Below are 19,630 nucleotides of genomic sequence, written 5' to 3' on the forward strand. Positions count from 1 at the left end.
ATCCTCGTGGCCGGCCACCAGATCCACCCAGCCTGATTTGCGTGGCGCGCCCACCGATTCACAAGCAAGAGTGACGATCCCGTGAAAGAGAAGTCCATTGCATCCGTGCTTCTTTGAACAGCGTGTTCCTTTGCCACATACTTGACATCACTGCACCTACCAAGTCATTTTTTTTTTCCAAAACAGAATGTGAAAAAGCAAAACTCTTACTGAATTTCTGCTGTTTCTCTTTCCGCAAGTGGTTCTTTTTCAAATCTCTTTTTTTATTGCTGTGATAAATCATATAGAACATGGGGAATATGCATTAACCAAAGTCAAAGACGTTGGAGTTTCTTTCAAACTCTCAGATGGAAGCTGGCTTTGCTCTCCCTCATTTAATAGGAAATACATAAGCTGTTGAAGACATGATCTCATAGAATGAAGTCTTCAAACACAAACGTTACTATCTCAATGAGAGGGTAATCTGACAATGCTTAGTACAATAACTCGCAGCGCGCTAAAAGGAGCTACTAGCAGGCACAGATAACACAGAGCAAGGATGGGGAGAAACTCTTCATTCCTTTTATCAAGTCCAAAACGAGCTTGTTCTTGTAAGGTAAATAAGTTGGGAAACCAAGAGTGAGGCAATGTGATCTTCTGGATGAAATATTTCTAGAGAGGGAGTCAGCCACCCCGTGCCCAGGTGCCAGCCAGCCCAACACGGCCTGACTTGGTAACTCAGGCAGTCGTTTATCACTGTGGGTCTCAGTTGCCCCGTCTGCACCCCATCCCACAATGATTTTGTGATGAGGCAGATCCCATGCCGTGAGGAGTAATGAAAGTGGCCATTCACTGAGGACGCCTCCTTCCGTGACGTTGCCAGGCACCTGTCCTTCTTTTCTTCCAGCTGTGAGCAACGGGGGGCAAGAGGTGAGTCTCACTCACTCTCTCACTCACTGAATCCCCACCAAGCAGCCTTGGGCCTGACCCAGGGTAGACACCTACTCTAAAATCTGCCCGATGAATAAGTCGGTCCGGGTCTTACTACTCCCCTTGAAGTTTACACAGACCCTGCAAAAGACAGCCTCATTTCAAACTGAAAAGTAAAAATGTAGAGGAACTTTGAGGGGTTAAGCAAATCCCCAGACAGTTAACCATGTTTGACGTCTCCAAGGCCTGCCTTCCCCTTCCCATGCTTCGTCATAAATGTGAAACTAGGCTAAGCACGTGATTAGGGGGAGGACCAGCGAGGCAGGAAAAGCTAGAGACAGTAAGAAAAAGAGAAGGAGTAAGGTCTGGATTTGAATTACGGACAGGGACAGACACCAGGGGTTTTCGGTGCTCTGGACCTGTCAAGCACAGTCATAATTCATAAATGCTGACACAGCAGTTTCCTTAGGAGTATCGCTCAAGGGATCTAAGATTCATCTCTAGGCCTTAGGGTCTCCAAGAGCACCTGGTCCACTTTTGGGTACATTACTTAAGAGCTATAAAGTGTGCTCTTTCCATGATGTGGGGAAAGTATTCCCCCCCATTCCCCATCTCCTCTAAGACTATACGTATAAAGAGAAAGTTGTCTATTTGGCCAGACTGACTGGCTGCCAGAGAGATGGTCGACATTGGGCAGAACAGTGTCACATCTCAGCTCCAGGAAGTGTACACTAAACCACTTCACTCTTCCAGACCATGGGAGATGTCATGGCTTGGACTTGGACTGTTCCTTATTAACAGCTTGAACAGAAAACGCCCTCTAGAACAGTGCTGTGTCACAGAAAGATACTGTGAGAAGCAAGGGCCAGCAACGTATGTACTTTTAAATTTCCTAGTAGCCATATTAAGAAAGAAATGCAGGGGCGCCTGGGTGGCTCAGTGGGTTGAGCCTCTGCCTTTGGCTCAGGTCATGATCTCAGGGTCTTGGGATGGAGCCCCGCATCGGGCTCTCTGCTCAGCGGAGATCCTGCTTCCCCCTCTCTCTCTGCCTGCCTCTCTGTCTACTTGTGATCTCTCTCTCTCTCTGTCAAATAAACAAATAAAATCTTAAAAAAAGAAATACATAAAATTTATTTTAATTGTATATCTTATTCAACCCGATATATCCAAAATATTATCATTTCCTCCTACAGGTGATATGAAAGGTATTGAGGTATTTTACACTCCTTTTTTCATATGGAATCTTCGAACCTAGTGTGTATCACAACAGGCGCTAGACAGACTTTAAGTGTTCCAGAGTCACACGCAGCCAAATGGCGACCACATGGGAGCATGCAACCCTGGGAGATGGAGACACTGTGGATATCCACGCCGCCAGCTCCCTGGCTAGGACAGAATGTATCCATATTTATTACTGGTCATGAGCAGCTTCTGAGAAGGGACCTTTCAACCATTATTTTGCAAGGTCTAATAGTTTCTACAAGTCCTGGAAAGAAATAGTCTTGCTACCCTTCCTTGCTGCTTGTGACACTCTCACATTCATTTTGCATGTAATTACTGAGCACTGAAACCTACATCGAGTTAAATCATAAACCTTTTGTTTGGGGCACAAAGCTGGCACAGAGCACCAGCGCTGTCCCTAGTTACGAGACTTTAAGCAAATCATTTCTCACCCTTAGACTCGGCCTCCTTATCTCCAAAACAGAAAGTTTGGAGCATATCAATAGTTCTCAGCCTTGACTGCAAATTAGAACCATGTGGGGAACTTAAAAAAACATGACCTGGGTTTATAGATAAATTAGAATCTCTGTGGTGGGGCCTGAGTATTAATCCTTTAACATTTGTTATGTGATTCCAAAGTGCAGTTAGGGCTGAGAATCACTGACCTAGTCCAAAGCAAATGTACAATGATTTTTCAGTTTGTGAAACTGTGCTCAGACGCCCTAGGGAACCTTCCTCAGCTGAGTGGAGGGAGAGGGGGAAAAAAAAAATCAATCTTTCCTATTTAGTCAACCAACAAGTGTAATTTTTGCAAAAGAGGACTTTCTTTGCCAAGTGGTTGAAATACTAAATATAAAGGCAGGAAAAGAACATATTACCCCATGAAATGGCAAGATAAAAAGAATACACATGGGGTGCCTAGGTGGCTCAGTGGGTTAAAGCCTCTGCCTTCGGGTCATGATCCCAGGATCCTGGGATCAAGCCCCACATCAGGCTCTCTGCCCAGCAGGGAGCCTGCTTCCTCCTCTCTCTCTGCCTGCCTCTCTGCCTACTTGTGATCTCTGTCTGTCAAATAAATAAATAAAATCTTAAAAAAAAAAGAATACACATGATGGATGAAATCAGCCATTCACAGATAAGATCACTCAAGGAATGATAAAACATTATTTCAAAGTGTTACTCACAAGGTCCCCTCAAAATGATCACCCCTGGTTTTTCAAATGCTAAGTTAGGTACTTCTCCAAAGAAACTCTGCAAATGTAATTAATCAACTGATTTTAAAACAGGGAGATTATCCTCGATTACTGAGGTGAGTCTACGTAATTAGCCTATAAAAGCAGAAGTAATCAGTGAGATGTGGCAAAAGAGGAAGTCAGAGAGATGAGAAATCTGAGAGAGGATCTGACGTGCTGTTGCTGGAGGGGGCGCCACAGAAAGCGTTGAGGAGCACTGCAGGCAGACTCTGGGAGCAAAGACTGGCTCCTCGTGGACAGTGAGCTAGGAAACAGAGAAGACGGTCCTCCGACGTCAAGGAATGAAATGGGTTAGCAACCTCAAGAAGCCTGGAAGCAGGGGCGCCTGGGTGGCTCAGTGGGTTAAGCCACTACTTTTGGCTCGGGTCATGATCTCAGGGTCCTGGGATGGAGCCCCACATCAGGCTCTGTGCTCAGCAGGGAGCCTGCTTCCCTCTCTCTTTCTGCCTACCTCTCTGCCTACTTGTGATCTCTCTCTGTCAAATAAATAAATAAAAATCTTAAAAAAAAAAAAAAAAAGCCTGGAAGCAGATTCATCCCCAGAGCCTTTAGGAAGTAATAAAGCCTTAAAAAATATTTTGATTTCAGCATTCACTAAGCAGAGAATGCAGCAGAGCCATGCACGCTGTACCCATGCATCTTACCTACAGAACTGTGAGGTAACAAATATGTGTTGTCACAAACCAATATATTTATGATAACTGGTCAGGGAAGCAAAAGAAAACTAATACAATCTCTAAAAGTCCACAACAGAGTCCAAGGTTGACTTCCTAAATGTTAATCAGGAAGATTATTATCAAGTCACCATTGAAACATGTTCACCTGGAGAAGGGCTTTTTAACAGAACATATAAATTTGTGACTTGACATCAAGACAGTATGGTACTGGCACAAAACAGACACAGAGATCAATGGAACAGAATAGAAAACCCAGAAATGGACCCACATCTGTATGGCCAATTAATCTTTAACAAAACAGGAAAGAATATCCAGTGGAAAAAATAGTCTCTTCAATAAATTATGTTGGAAAAAACTGGACAGCAACATGCAGAAGAATGAAACTGGACCACTTCCTCACACCATAGACAAAAATAAATACAAAATGGATGAAAGACCTAAATGTGACACAGGAAATCATTAAATTCTTAGAGAACACAGGCAGCAACCTCTGTGACCTCGGCCACAGCAACTTCTTGTTAGACATGTCTCCAAAGGCAAGGAAAACAAAAGCAAAAATGAACTATTGTGACTTCATCAAGATAAAAAGCTTCTGCACAGAAAAGGAAACAATTAATAAAACTAAAAGACAGCCTACAGAATCAGAGAAGATATTACAAATGACATATCTGATAAAGGGTTAGTAGCCACAATCTAAAAAGAACTTATCAAACTCAACACCCAAAACACAAATAATCCAGTTAAGAAATCAGCAGAAGACATGAATAGACATTTCTCCAAAGAAGCCATCTAGATGGCTAATGGGCATATGAAAAGATGCTCAACATCACTCATCATCAGGGAAATACAAATCAAAACCATGATGAGATACCACCTCATTCCTGTCGGAATGACTAAAATAAACAAGACAGGAAACAACAGATGTTGGTGAGGATGCAGAGAAAGGGGAACCCTCTTATACTGTTGGTGGGAATGCAAACTTGTGCAGCCACTCTGGAGAACAGTATGGAGGTTCCTCAAATAATTAAAAATAGAACTACCCTATGACCCAGCGATTGTACTATTATGTATTTACTCAAAGGATATAAAAACACAGATTCAAAGGGGTACATGTACCCCAATGTTTATAGCCGCATTATCAACCAGAGGCGAACTATGGAAAGAGCCTACGTGTCTATCAACTGATGAATGGATAAAGAAGATGTGATACACACACATACACACACACACACACACACACACACACACACAGACACCCCATACACAGGACTATTACTTAGTCACGAAAAGGAACAAACTCTTGCCATTTGCAACAACATGGGTGGAAATAGAGTGTATTAAAATAAGCAAAATAAGCCATTCAGAGAAAGACAAATACCATATAATCTCACTCATATGTAGAATTTAGGAACAAAACAGATGAACATATGGGAAGGGAAAAAAAGAGAGAGAGAGAGGGAAGCAAACCATAAGAGATTCTTAACGATAGCGAACAAAGTAAGGGTTGATGGAGAGAGGTGGGTGGGGGGTGGGCTAGATGGGGGATGGGGATTAAGAGGGCAGTTGTGATGAACACTGGGTGTTATATTTAAGAGATGAATCACTAAATTCTAATCCTGAAACCAATATTATGCTATATGTTAACTAACTCAAATTTAAACAAAAATTTGGGGAAAAATGATTATAGGCAAAAAAAAAAAAAATGTGACTTGAGAGGCAATCTAGTCCAATCAATTAATGATGGATAAGGAATCCTAAAAAAATTAGACAGTATGTAATCTGTGACTTTGTCTCTTCTAACTACCCCTGGCAAGACTGCTTTAATCAGCCCATAAGAATGTCTCAGTACAGAAACGGCTACAATAATCTCTCAGAGTCTGGTGATGTTCTCACCTGAAGTCATTCAGTTCCCTCTATTCCAACTCTACAATTGTCAAATTACCTTCTGATTCTTATCTTGCTTTCTGGGTGTCCTTTCTTTCTAAAAAACTAGTACAATAACCAGCTGAAATGAAATTGCTTGACAGCAGAAATGGAGAATCAATGAATGAATAGGTATTCTGGTATATTGGCCCACCTCTTAAGTTTGGCTAGTACAAACTGGGCCCCTAGAGTCTGATCACCTCTCGGTCAATTGATGCAACTTGTTTTTTGAACACATAAAACTGGACATGAGATGATCTCAGGGAAAGTGAGAAAGACTGAGAGAGCCCGTCTTAAATCAGTTTGCTGGTCTCGCTTCTCATCTCAACCTCAGATCTAACCAGGGAATTAAAAAACAGATGATGTGTCAATGAGAAGGTAAAAAAAGACCAAGGTAAAAATCTACAACAGAATTGGATGTGGGAAGAGAAGGACAAGCAGCGTGTGTTTTATGGAGGAAAAGGTGGTGTGGAAGGGGGAAGTAGAGTCTATTTTTGTAACATGTCCTCATATCTAACATCTTGGCTCAGGAGAGCTTGTTTTCAGTCCTTTGAATTAAACATTCAATTCCCAGGAGCCTTACTGTTTACTACCCAATGGGACCACCACAGAATAACTCAGGAAACTAAGTTCAGTGACCTGGCCATGTTTCTCCTAAATCATTCGGCTGGTGGATGATGACTGGAATGAGCAGGCTAAGCCAAACTGTGAACCATTTCCCAGAGACTGTCCACCTACCAAAACATCAAAGAAACAAACACCTCAGTACTTTTTACTATAATCTATTACAGCGATTTCAATGATTTCACATCTTGGAGAACAGCAATACAACATTCATCTTTCAAATTAAAAAGGGATTCAGATGAATTTTTTTTTTAAGATTTTATTTATTTATTTGACAGAGAGAAATCATAAGAGAGGCAGGCAGAGAGAGAGGAAGGGAAGCAGGCTCTCTGCTGAGCGGAGAGCCCAACGTGGGACTTGATCCCAGGACCCTGAGATCATGACCTGAGCCGAAGGCAGCGGCTTAACCCACTGAGCCACCCAGGCGCCCTCAGATGAATTTTTTATATCCAATCACTTGTGATCATGTTACCAATGAAAACTTTACTTCCCAGTAAGGAAGGAAAGTTCCAGGGAATCCCCAGGGCAGCTGTTTACATGGAGCCTCATGTGAACACTAAAGAAATAGAGAGGAGTGGGTTCTTCAGGCACAAGGAATGACACCTCAGGGTGCCCATAAGCAACTAAAGTAACTGCTGTCCGAAGTGAAGTCAGCGTCTCCTACCTGCCCCCAGTCCGAGCCTCAAGAACATACAGCCTCATTCCTCACAGTTCTTTATTTTGCTTGATGAAAGGAGGGTTTTGCAGCTACCTGAACTAGACGCTTTGGTTACACCATCCTCCTCACTGGTAACTTGAGGCTGTAAGAGAGTGATTCTACCTCAGAATTCTCTCAGGAACGTAGCTCCTCAGGCCTTAATCCCCAATCTTAACCCCACTGCCTCTTCTCTGCCTTTTCTTTTCTTTCTTTTTCTTTTTTTTTACACTTGAAACAGCCTCCCTCATAGTCTATCTTCCCTTACTTTCAAGGCTGCTGCCAGACAAATAACAAACCCACTTACACTTAAAAAATATGCTCAAACATTCTCGCCTCCCTGAAGCCTTCTACACTCCCCTGAAACGTTAAGCGTTCACCCTCCTGTGCCTCCACAATTCTGCCATAAATCATGTCACAGTATTGAAATCACAAGATGATGAACCATTTGTGGAATAAATGAGTTCTCAGCCTTTTAATCAAAGCTAACAAGAAAGGCACAATGACCTACAGTCCGGCTGATATTCCAGAAATGGAAGCTGGATTTTCATATGGTTTCCTCCGGGCTCTACAGAAAGAAGTGTTTAAATTTCCTTTTTCATTCAGTCATGTGTAGAAGCAGACCGTATTATACTAATTTGTTTAAAATCTGTCGGAGAAGGTAGGGTTGAAGGTGGAATATGGTGAATTTCTTGGTCACAGCTTGGCGTGTCTTTTTTTTTTTTTTTTAAAGATTTTATTTATTTATTTGACAGAGAGAGATCACAAGTAGATATAGAGGCAGGCAGAGAGAGAGAGGGAAGCAGGCTCCCTGCTGAGCAGAGAGCCCTATGCGGGACTCGATCCCAGGACCTCAAGATCATGACCTGAGCCGAAGGCAGCGGCTTAACCCACTGAGCCACCCAGCGCCCCACGGCTTGGCGTGTCTTAATGCTTACCTTCTCAGTCTTGCTGCTTTCACTTACATACTATGGCAAAACCCTCCCCCAATTGGTTATATTCTCTCCTGCTCTCTCTCTCTCTCTTTCTCACACATAGACACACACACACCCCTGGTACCAAAAGAGTAGATGAAAGGACACAACTCATTGCCTCACACAACCATCCCCACCCGCATCGAACTTTGCCCAGAACTTCTTTGAGTTCTGCCAACTGCAGTGAAAGTCAGGCTGGGCTGGAGCCTCTTGAGACCCATCACACCACCATAGCAGAGCCAGCCGGACCAGAGGCGAAGGCAGCCAAGCATTAGAATTTGACAAAGACTATGCGTTGGACAGACAAGAGAGAATGACTGGTGTAACCACCTCTAACCCCACGGCCTCTCTCAGGAGCGCCAGAATGACAGCTCTCGGAGGCAGAGGCGTCTATCCAGTGTTTCCACTCACGGTGCACAGAAGCCTCCCAAGTGCCCGAGGTGTAGACTTTGAATATTTGTTAAATGCAGAATGAATGAATTCCAAAACATGAGTGCCCATTGGAAATCTTAACATGTTAACTGTAAATGTTTAACCATAGTATCAGCGGGGCGAAGCAGTAGACTAGAAAATGGTCAGTACTGCCTACATACTAACTGGATATTTATCTCATTAATAGGATATTTTGGTTGACTGCACAGGAGGATGCAACACTTGGATCATGTGTTCTTTTTCCTTTTTAATTAGCTTATAATAAAGAGAAGTAGGTGTCTCTATAAAAAAAATCACAAGTCAACAAAAGGAGAAAAACATTAAACATTTAGTGAATGATGTACACAGCACAAGAAACAAAATGACTGCTCTCTAGTTCTAGAGCTTTGCATGTTTTTTGCTGCTCCTTACATGGTTAGAACAATCCTGATGACTGCCAACACCAAGGGTGGGCTGAGTCATGGTAAACACAAGGCTATGTGACCAACATTCCTGTGTGAGACCAACAGCTCCGGCCATACTCTCCACATAGGAAGGCTGCTCCTGATTTACTGCCACAGCCAGAATCAGCAAGACTTTTTACTGGTTAAGGCTCCCTTCTGCCCGGCTGGCTTTCCTGTGACATGTCATCCATACAAAGCCCTGCAATAGAAGAAACCCTCGCGGCGGAACATTCATTTGAAAGGGTTAATTAACAATGACTAGATAGGAGTCTCACTGATTGTGAGTTGGGGGTTAAATTATTTTGAAATCATATTTGGACGCGTAGAAACAGCCTGATCGAGGTCTCTAAAGCACATTTCCCAAGCTGAATTCAGGGCTCCAGAAACACTTCATTCCTCAACCTGGTGTTCCGGCGGCATTTGCGACCCAGGCCAGACTCCGAGAAACCACCTGACTGTCCACCACCCCGGCCCCCATCACAATCTGTTAGCATGACCTCTTCAGCAACTTTTGAGTTCATGTCACCCCCTTTATCCTCTTACTGACACCCACGAAGCTCCCTCCAATCTATTTTTCACACAAAAATTATGTTTTGAGACACAATTTATGATTATGACACCCTTCTGAATAAAACTCAAATGATGTTCCTTGTCCACAGGATTCATTCCACAGTCTATAAGGTGATCTCATAGTTACGAGTTGTGCTCAACAGTCACTCATTCTTTCAATTAGTAACAGAATCCAGTGCAAGAAGACGTGTCACAGCCAAGCGTGCCGTGAATTCTGGTCACAGAATTGACTCAGTTCTGGCTAGAAGGATGTGAGCGGGAGCGGCCAGGGCTTCCTTCGGGGAAACACAGTCCCCTCTGCTTCCCCTTCTCCATTCTGCTGGCTTGAGTACTGATGTGCTGGGTCACCAAATACACACACGAGAGCTACCTAGGTCTGGGGAACACTTCTGGAACTCACTGTGAAGCTGGATCACAGATACTGTGGGTTTGAACATTGGCCAAGGATCAACTAGCCAGTGGTTTTCTGACCAGCTTGTTTTCACCTATTTTTTTAGGCTCAACTGTAAGAGTAGAGTTGGAAAGAGTAATCACAGAGGACTTGTATCAAAACACAAGCTGGAATTTTATCCTTAATAGCTACAAAGAAAGAAAATTTACCTGAATGTGTAACATTCTGAGAGGGCTTTTTTATGAGTCTGAAGAACTAGGCCCTCCTTTTTCCCCCCTTTTTTCTTTTGTGAGTTATAAATCCTATTAGTGCGCTGGAACCAGAAGCATTTTTTACTTTAGACTTTGTGAATGGTTTTATCTGGGGAGTGATTAAGGCCATCTAAATGGCGATCCCAGACAGACAGAAATATTTTGATCTAATAAGAAAACAGGTGACACTCTATCCCACCCTGTCCCAAACCAAATTTCCATACCACAAGTTAATAAAAAGAGATAATAAATACTGGTTACACAAAGAAGAGCAGAAAAGGTTAGGAAATTAGGAAGAGGAGGCTGGCCTATTAGTGGGTTATATTTTTCCAAGTTTTGGCATCTACCTCCCCCAAACCAAACCGTACACTGAGCAGTGTATTCTGAAATGGTGCTACCGGGACAAGTATTAGGCTTTCTGCTTCAAACACAATTTTATTCACAGACACTTCATATTTGTACCAAGAAGATGAGCTAAATCAAGAGTAGGAGTAGATGAGGCTGGTGTGCAAAATGACTGTTTTCCCCAAAGCCAATTTTATTCTTCTGATTATAAATGCACAATACTTCTTTCCAATAGAATGTCTAAAGACAGATGAAAACAAACCCTATACAAAAAGCGGTCTCCGTTTTTGATTTTTCTTTTTCCATTTAATGTTAGCATCTCTTAAGTAGGAAATACAGGTTTTAGCAATTCTTGTGGATTCAAATGAAATCAACCTGCCTTAGCTAATATGCACTGATTAGATTGAGAATAAGGTCCTAATATCAATGGCTGAACAACAGGAAATACCTGACATGAAATGTTGGGTGACCCGAACAGATTTTATCAGCTTGGAGAAGTTGAACTAAGAGGATACGGAGCTTGAGGACATTATAAAAGAACCCATGAAGGACCCATGATGTATTGAGAGATATATGAGAATGGCTATGCACAGCAAAAGAGATGTGATGTCATTACAGTAAATCCCCACTACATGGAATTACATGAAAGCAACCTCTTCCTTCCTGGCTAAAGGAGCATAATACCCCCTGCCCAACCCCCCTCCAAAAAACCCCACAAAAACTGTGAATACAAAATTTAACGGCTGCACTAATTAATACTCCCTCATATTCCTATTACTGGCCATTCAATTCAGTGTTTTTCAAACTGTGAGTCGCGACCTATTACACTGCAGGATCATTTTAGTGGGTCAAAACCAGATTTGTTTGCAGGTTTATTTAAACAAATAGAATGGTGCTACAGGGCTGAATGTTCATACCCCCTGCTCCAATTCGTATGTTGAAACCTTGTCCTCAGGATGATATTTGGAGGTGGGGCCTTGCAGGAGGTGATCAGGTCATGAATGGGGTTAGTGCCCTTACAAAACTGGTCCCACAGCTTCCACTATGGGAGGACACAGTGAAAACAGCTGTCTATGAGCCAGGAAGTGGGCCTTCACTAAACATAGCATCTACTGACCTTCATCTTAGATTTCCCAGCCTCCAGAACTGTGAGAAGTAAATTTCTGTTGTTTATAAACCACTCAGTCTATGGGATTTCTGTTCTAGCAGGCAGAACAAACTGAGACTAATGGAGATGAGAGGGGAGATAAGTGTTTAAGGAGATAAGTTTAATGGAGATGAGAGGGGAGATAAGATAAGATAGTTTCTTCACATGAAATTTGGTGCTGCCCAACATGGCACCGTAGGCTTACACTTTCAACTTCCTCCTCTATGCCAACTACTGCAATGGTAGGTTTATTTATTTATTTTTTAAACTAAGACAGTAGTACTGGGAAATGTGAAAGAGCAATTACAAGTCATGGAGGGCATACTGAGGAATTCCAAGACATATAAGATGGGAGATCCAGAAGGACAGAATTTAATTCAACTGCAAGAATCAGTTTTGGAAAAGGTTATTCTTGATAATTTCATAAAATTAAAAGAATGGAATGAGTTTTTGGAATCAAACACCACAGTCATTATTGAGGATTATAAATAAAAATAAATCCACAATAGGGCATCAGGATAAAGAAAAACTCTTTAAAGGGACTTCAAACAAGGGGCAGATTATCCACCAAGGAATTCAAACAGACCAGCACCAGATTTTCCCTCAGCAACAACAAATGCCAAAATATAAATGAAAACCCTTCAGTGTTAGAGAAATAATCATCCATTTAGAATTTGATATCTAGCTAAACTATCAGTAAGTATTGTGTTGGGTTGGGAATGAGGGGGCATATTAAAAACAGAGTTTACTACCTAACGATTTTAACTTCTTTTGTTTGTTTTTAAGAGAGAGAGTGAGTGAGTGTGAGTAGGGCTGGGGGAAAAGGGGCAGAGGGAGAGGGAGACAATCTCTATAGGCTCCATGCTTAGCATGGAGTGAGTGATGGGGCTCAATCTCATGACCTGAGCTGAAATCAAGACTCAGACACTTAACCGACTGAGGCACCCAGGTGCACCAAGATTCTAATTTAAATTGTGACGAAAGGAACTATTTTTGCAAGAAGACACAAATCATTTTAAATACACACCGAAAGTCTTCTTAAAAAAGTTCTTTCCTGGGGCGCCTGAGTGGCTCAGTGGGTTAAAGCCTCTGCATTCGGCTCAGGTCATTATCCCAGGGTCCTGGTATGGAGCCCCACATTGGGCTCTCTGCTCAGCAGGGAGCCTGCTTCCCCTCCTCTCTCTCTCTGCCTGCCTCTCTGCCTACTTGTGATCTCTGTCAAATAAATAAAAAATCTTTAAAAAAAAGTTCTCTCCCAACTATTCCAGATGTTATCCCTGTAGTTATTGATCAATTTCTCGGCTCCCCATTTAAAGCAAAACTTCTCAAAGGAACTGTATTAGACTCTTATTTTCAATTCTTCTTGTTCACCTTCCTAAACCCACGCAAACCAGGCCTTAACCTCCATCACACAATGAAATAGCTTTTGCCCTGGCCACTAATGACTTCACCTTGCTAAATCTAGTGATTACTTCTTAATCATCTTGAGTTATTAACATACAACATAATGGATGACTCTTTGAAACACTACCTTAATTTGGTATTTGGACACTATTCTCCATTGATCTCCCACCCCACTGGATGTTCCCTCTTGGTCTCCTTGTCTGTGGCCTCTTCATTTTTGGTACCACGTAACATTGAAATACTGCCCCCCCTCCTTGTTTTCTCCACCTACACTTACTCCCTAGGTGCTTTCATAAAGTAATATGTCATTAATATCATCTATATAATTATGTTCTCCAAAGACATAATGTTAATACAAACTACAGGCTCATAATCCAACTGACTAAATAGTCCCTTTGGGTATTTGACAGGAATCTCAAACTTAGAAATCTATAACCAAACTTCTGATTTTACCCTCTTAACCTGCTCACTCCACAGTCCTGGTCATCTCATGTCAATATCACCTTCTTCCTTCCAGATTCTCAGGCTTTTCAGTCATACTATGAAAACTAATCCATTAACTAATTCTCTCAGATGTACCTTCAAATTATATCCAGAATGTGATAACTTCCTACTATCTCTATCTCCCTCATCCAAGTCACCAATATTTCTTATCTGGATTATTTTACAGATTATTGTATTATTGTTATACAGATTATTAGAATAGTTTCTTAATTAGTCTACATGCTTCCGGTCTTGAAACCTTATCCTCAAATATATACGCCACACTTCAAGGTTTTGCTAAAACAAGAACATGTCAGTTTTTTGCTCAGAGGGCATCCCATCTCACTTAGAGTAAATGCCAAAGTGCTTATAGTGTTCTGAAAAACTACTTGATCTCCCTTGACCCTCTGCTCCAACAGTGGACATTTTGATGTTTTTTGAAGACCTCGTACAGCATATGCTATTCCCTCTGCCTGGGATACTTTTCAGCCAGACTTTTATCAAGTATCCATTAAAATATCATTATGTCTTTGAGTTCTTTCCTGACTATCTAGATCAATAATAACTCTTATACCACATTTTTCTCCATAGCATTTATCTTTATTTGATATGTCATATATTTACTTATTTACTGGTTTTTATCTCCTCTTACTACAATGTAAATTATATAAGTTCAGAGATTTTGTCTACTCTATTCACTGCTATATTTCCAAGCACCAGTAACTATGGCAGACCAATAGGAGACATGCAATATGGATTTATTAGATGACTAAATAAACAGTGAGGAAAAACAAAGGTAAAACTGGATAGCCAATTCAACTAAATATTATTTGTAAAAACAATGTGGGCCAAATTTTCTACTGGTCAAAAAAGGTGAAAGAAAATTTTATACAATAAAAACAAGGAAAATAGGTGAAATTATCTCAAACACATAAAATGTGCTAGATTTTCTGCTTTGCTGGGGAGAAGGATAGATAATCTGTGTCAAATGGAAACACTAATGTTGCTTTATGTGGCAGTGAGCAGCCTGACTGAGGGGGTGCATGGGTATGGGGTAAGCACCAACAATGTCATCACTGCAGCCTTCTGCTGCCTTAAAAATCAGCATGGTTGCGGGTGGGGCGGTGGTGGGGACCACATCAGGGAAGACTGAAAAGATCACACTATGACAGACTCTAGGAAAGAAGAGAGAAGCTGAATATAATCATACTCTTAGAAAAGTGATAGGAATCACATAGTTTAGGAATAGAAAGTGGAGATGTTATAGGCTTATGTTCTGTGGATGTTTTTTCTCAATAGGCAGAAATGGAGAATCTTTAATGCTAGCTAATAACTGTATTTGAAAAAAAATGGAAAAAAAAACCTTTGTATTTTTAGCACTGCCAAGAAATATTTCTGAAAAGTAATTATTTAAATCAACACCTATAAAAAGCAAGTCTTCCAAAATATGCTTTAAGACTTTCGGGGAGGGAGGGGGCGGCAAAAATGAATACAATAAAACATCATGTTCAAGTAACATTTAGACAAGAATGTAAGGATAGTTCAATATCAGGAAGCTCCAGCAATATAATCCACTGCATTAAGAAATCAAATGATTCTTCTACCATGCAGAAGACCTCTGTTTATAAATTTAACACTTATGATAAACTCTTAATAAACTAGAAGTCCAGGGTTTTCTGAATATGACAAAAATATGTCACCCAAAAATCTGTACCTAATGGCATACTTAAAATGAAACTTTTGAAGCATTCTCATTATGATGCAGTATAAGAAAAAAAGGGCTTATTATAAAAGTATACTATTTACATGGCATGGTACTTTGTAAGGATAGGAAAGTTGAGATCAACAGAAAAAAAAAGTCCCAAAAGGTCCAAAGCTTACATGAGATCTTGCTACACAACAGAGAAGGCAGTACAAATAAGGGAGAAAGAATGGAGCTGCTCAGTAAATGGTATTGGGCAACTTGCTTTTCATATGGAATAAAAACAGATCCATGCTTGACACTACACATGCCAATTAATCCACGTAAACTCAAAGTCTATCCATTTAAAACAAGACTTTGAGAAGCAAATTAAAGCAATTTAGAGTGTAGGAGGAATTATATATAATATAACCATGGAGGAGAAAGTGATTTCTTAAGAAAGGCACAAAAAGCAGAGTAATAAAAGAAATTTAATGTTATCAAAATTAAAAATTATCTGTGTTAATAGATGACATGAAAAAAATGCAATCAACAGACAGGATGCAGAATTTTCAATATATATAACAAAGTATTAGAAATATATATGAAATATGAATACATACATAGATTTACACATGTTTTTGTAAATCAATAAAGAAAACAGACAATAAAAGAATAACGAGTAGAAAGAGGGGTGTCTGGATGGCTTAGTCAGTTAAGTGACCAACTCTTGACTTTGGCTCAGGTCATGATCTCAGGGTCATGGCATTGAGCCCCACATCAAGGTCTGTACTCAGTGGGGAGTCTGCTTGAGATTCTCTCTCTCCCCCTGCTCCTCCCCCATGTGTACATGCGTGTGCTCTCTAAAAATCAATAAAAAAAAAAAAAGAGCAGAAACAGATAATTCAGAGAGGAGGAAATCCTAATGGTCCTATAATGATGATGTCCCATTTTATGAATTGGAGTAATGAAAACTAAAACAATGAGACAGTCATTCATATCCACCAACCCACACATAATTAAATTGGATAATGAGTGCTAGCAAGGGCCCAGGGACGAGAGGGTTCTCATATACTGCTGGCAGGAGTGTAAACTGGTATGAGCACTTTGGAGAGCAATCTGGCAATGCCTACCAAACACGAAAATGCACATATCCTATGACAGGGCAAGTCCACTGATACATACTCCAGAAAAACTATTATACATGTCCTAAGGGAAAAGTAAAAGGTTATTTACCTCAGTATAACTTATTTTGGTAAAACAACTGAATCAATTTAAATTCTGATCAGTATGGGAATGGATAAATTGTGACATTTTCTAAGATGGAATAATATACAGCAATTTTTTAAAAAAATGAACAAGGGTAACATGACAACATAAATTCTGAAAATCAAATGTTGGACAGTAAAAGTAGCAATTGCAAGAATACCACATTCCATATTTAAAGTAAAATACATGAAAATACACAAATAATAGGGCACCTGGGTTGCTCAGTGGGTTAAGCCGCTGCCTTCGGCTCAGGTCATGATCTCAGGGTCCTGGGATCAAGCCCCGAATTGGGCTCTCTGTTTGGCGGGGAGCCTGCTTCCCTCTTTCTCTGCCTGCTGCTCTGCCTACTTGTGATCTCTCTCTCTCTGTCAAATGAGTAGATAAAATCTTTAAAAAAATACACAAAAAATTTGTGTTTCATGCATATAGCAAGCATGTTTCATATATGCAAATATATAAATTTTAAAGTATAAAAACAGGACTGTACCAATGTCCACGCGTGACAATTGTTTCTCTGGGGCAGCAGAGGGTACAGGGTGAGACTGAAAAAAACACTGAGAACTATATTATTTGTTTCTTTACAAATAGTAGCTAGGAAGCACCTGGGGGAAGAATGTTTATGTCGGAGGTATTCATCTGGGTGGCGGGTCCATTACTGTAGAATCCTTAGCATGTTAAAAAAAAAATAACCGTATTAGAGAGCTCTCAATCTATTTCCCTGCTCAGAGTCAAAAATAACAAGCCCCTACAAATGTGTTCAGATAGAAAGATAAAGAGAGGTTCTGATAAAGAGCTCATATAGTGCATTTACTCCGGGACAGGGGTGGACTGGAATGGTTACCCAGGTGAGTTCCAGTCACTGAATCCATGACTGGCATCCCCATATCCACCCAACTTACCCCTCATGGCTCACCAGAAATAGTGTTACATGACAAGGAGGGGGAGCTTTCTCAATCCCGGTTTCTAGGCTGAGGAATATTTTCTTCACAGATTCCAGAGGAAAACCACAGAGCGGACCTTCCAAGAAGAACAGCGAATCACATGAGATACTGCACAGGCTATGTCCTGTCCCAAGACTTCCCAGAATTCTGGTGCCAGCTATGGCTGATTTAAAAAAAAAAAAAAAAAAAAAAGCTGTATTTTTCACTAGCCTCAAAAAGCAAGCTAATTTAAGCACTTCAGTACTCTAATGAAAAACTCTGATTTGGGGCACAATGATGAGCAAATGGTTCTCAATCTCTCTCCCTGAAAGTCACAAGCGCAACCCATAAGCCCTAGGTAAGCTGGACAGGGCGTCTGGTTTAGTCATGGCAAATTGCAACAATTTGGGCGTGCCAAGGCGGGTTCATTGTACCCAAGTGGACCACTGTGAAACCTGCTGGCAAATACCCATGAAAAGAAGGACCAAGACATTTCACAGACGACAATGTGTTTCAGTTGGCTCAGAAACATCAAAACGATAAAAAGGTAACCATAAAAGGGCAGCACAGGCAGAAGCCCGGTACTGTGACGATCCAGGCGGAGCTTCACACATCTGTGGTCATCTCACTGTCCACGTGCAAAAGCACCAGAATGCCATGTTCTTGGTCTCAAGTGATTGCAGAAAATACCCCGGGAATGTCCGTAATTCATTTTCTTTTCCTGCTGCAGTAACCACTGAGAACGAACTCTGAAGGTCCTGCTGAGATTTCCTTAGAAAGAGAATCACTGGCTTCACTAAAAGGATTTTACTCTTAAAAAATACAATCGTTCCAAATAGGCTTCCATTTATAGTTCAATGTATGCAGAAGTATTTTCCCTATATATTTATTCTGCATGTTGTATTGTAATAGCCTTTGCAAACATTTTCCACAGAACTGACCCGAGACACCTCAAGTGCTTATCGAAAAAACACTCTACTTAGCTATTCTTCTCACTGAAAAGATGAAAAACCAAGAAGACAGACGATTTAGTTTGTGCCAATATCAACCTCTGAATATGACAGAGCTTGTGCAAGACTGGCACTCCTTATATTTTCATAGAAGATTTGGCACTGGCAGTCAGTTCTATAGCTGCAATCAAGTTGCATCAGTATTTAGCAAATTTAAAAGGCTGTGACTTTACATCTCATCTTTTCCCCTGAAGAGGTAAAGACTTTGTATTTTCTGAGTTAATATGGTACTCGGTTTATGGCAAAAAGGCAAAATAGGCAAGAGGTAACAGCACAATTGTCGCTCCGTGTTGCATGATGGCTCGTCTTGTCCTTTTAGCCAACCTGACAAAAGCTAACACTCTAGAAGACAGTGTGGACATTCCCTCCTGTGTCACTCATTTCAGAGGTTGAGGGTCCCCATTCACTCACAGATGTTTGAGGAGGTTTTATTGTAATCACATGCAAGAGTGGATCTCTTGGCTCATTTTGGGGACGATTACCACATGGTCCTCAGTGGTCTCCCTGCTGTCCGACTCTTAATGTCTCCAACCCATTATTCACTCTGCTGTCAGGAATCGAAAGTCTGTCTCCAAACATGACATTTTCTTGTTTCATATTCTTTAATGATTTCCCATTGCTTAGGACCTTGAGTCCTTAGCTGACCATCAAGGCCCCAAGCAACTGGTCCTGGTCTATTTTTCAAACCATATTCCCCTCTACACCCTACTTCATTAACTTTGCTGGATGGATTGGCCCCAACTCTAACTCAGTATGTTCAATACCATCTGGCATACCTTGTAATTCCCTTCTCCCCACACTCAGCTCTTTTCATCTTTTAAGATCCACCAAGCTCTCCAGGGCCACCCCAATTGTCTCTTCCCCAGTGACAGTTGTCCTTAGCCACTGAATCAGGAGGGATTTTTCTGGCTCTGTAGTTCTGTTGTCCTTTCTCTGTCACCGAGCTCACTCAGGTTATCGTGGCCTGTCTAGGGTAATGAATTATAAACTGTCTTCTCTTTACCACACT

At 41.1% G+C, this 19,630-nt stretch overlaps 1 protein-coding gene across 5 annotated transcripts in view; it reads right to left on the reverse strand.

Annotated features, from left to right (window-relative positions):
* GHR (growth hormone receptor) overlaps positions 1-19,630 on the reverse strand; it is a 269,116-nt gene that overhangs the window by 152,668 nt on the left and 96,818 nt on the right. The window lies entirely within an intron of this gene.

This window comes from Meles meles, chromosome 3 (assembly GCF_922984935.1).
Source record: "Meles meles chromosome 3, mMelMel3.1 paternal haplotype, whole genome shotgun sequence".
Classification (NCBI taxonomy): Eukaryota; Metazoa; Chordata; class Mammalia; order Carnivora; family Mustelidae; genus Meles; species Meles meles.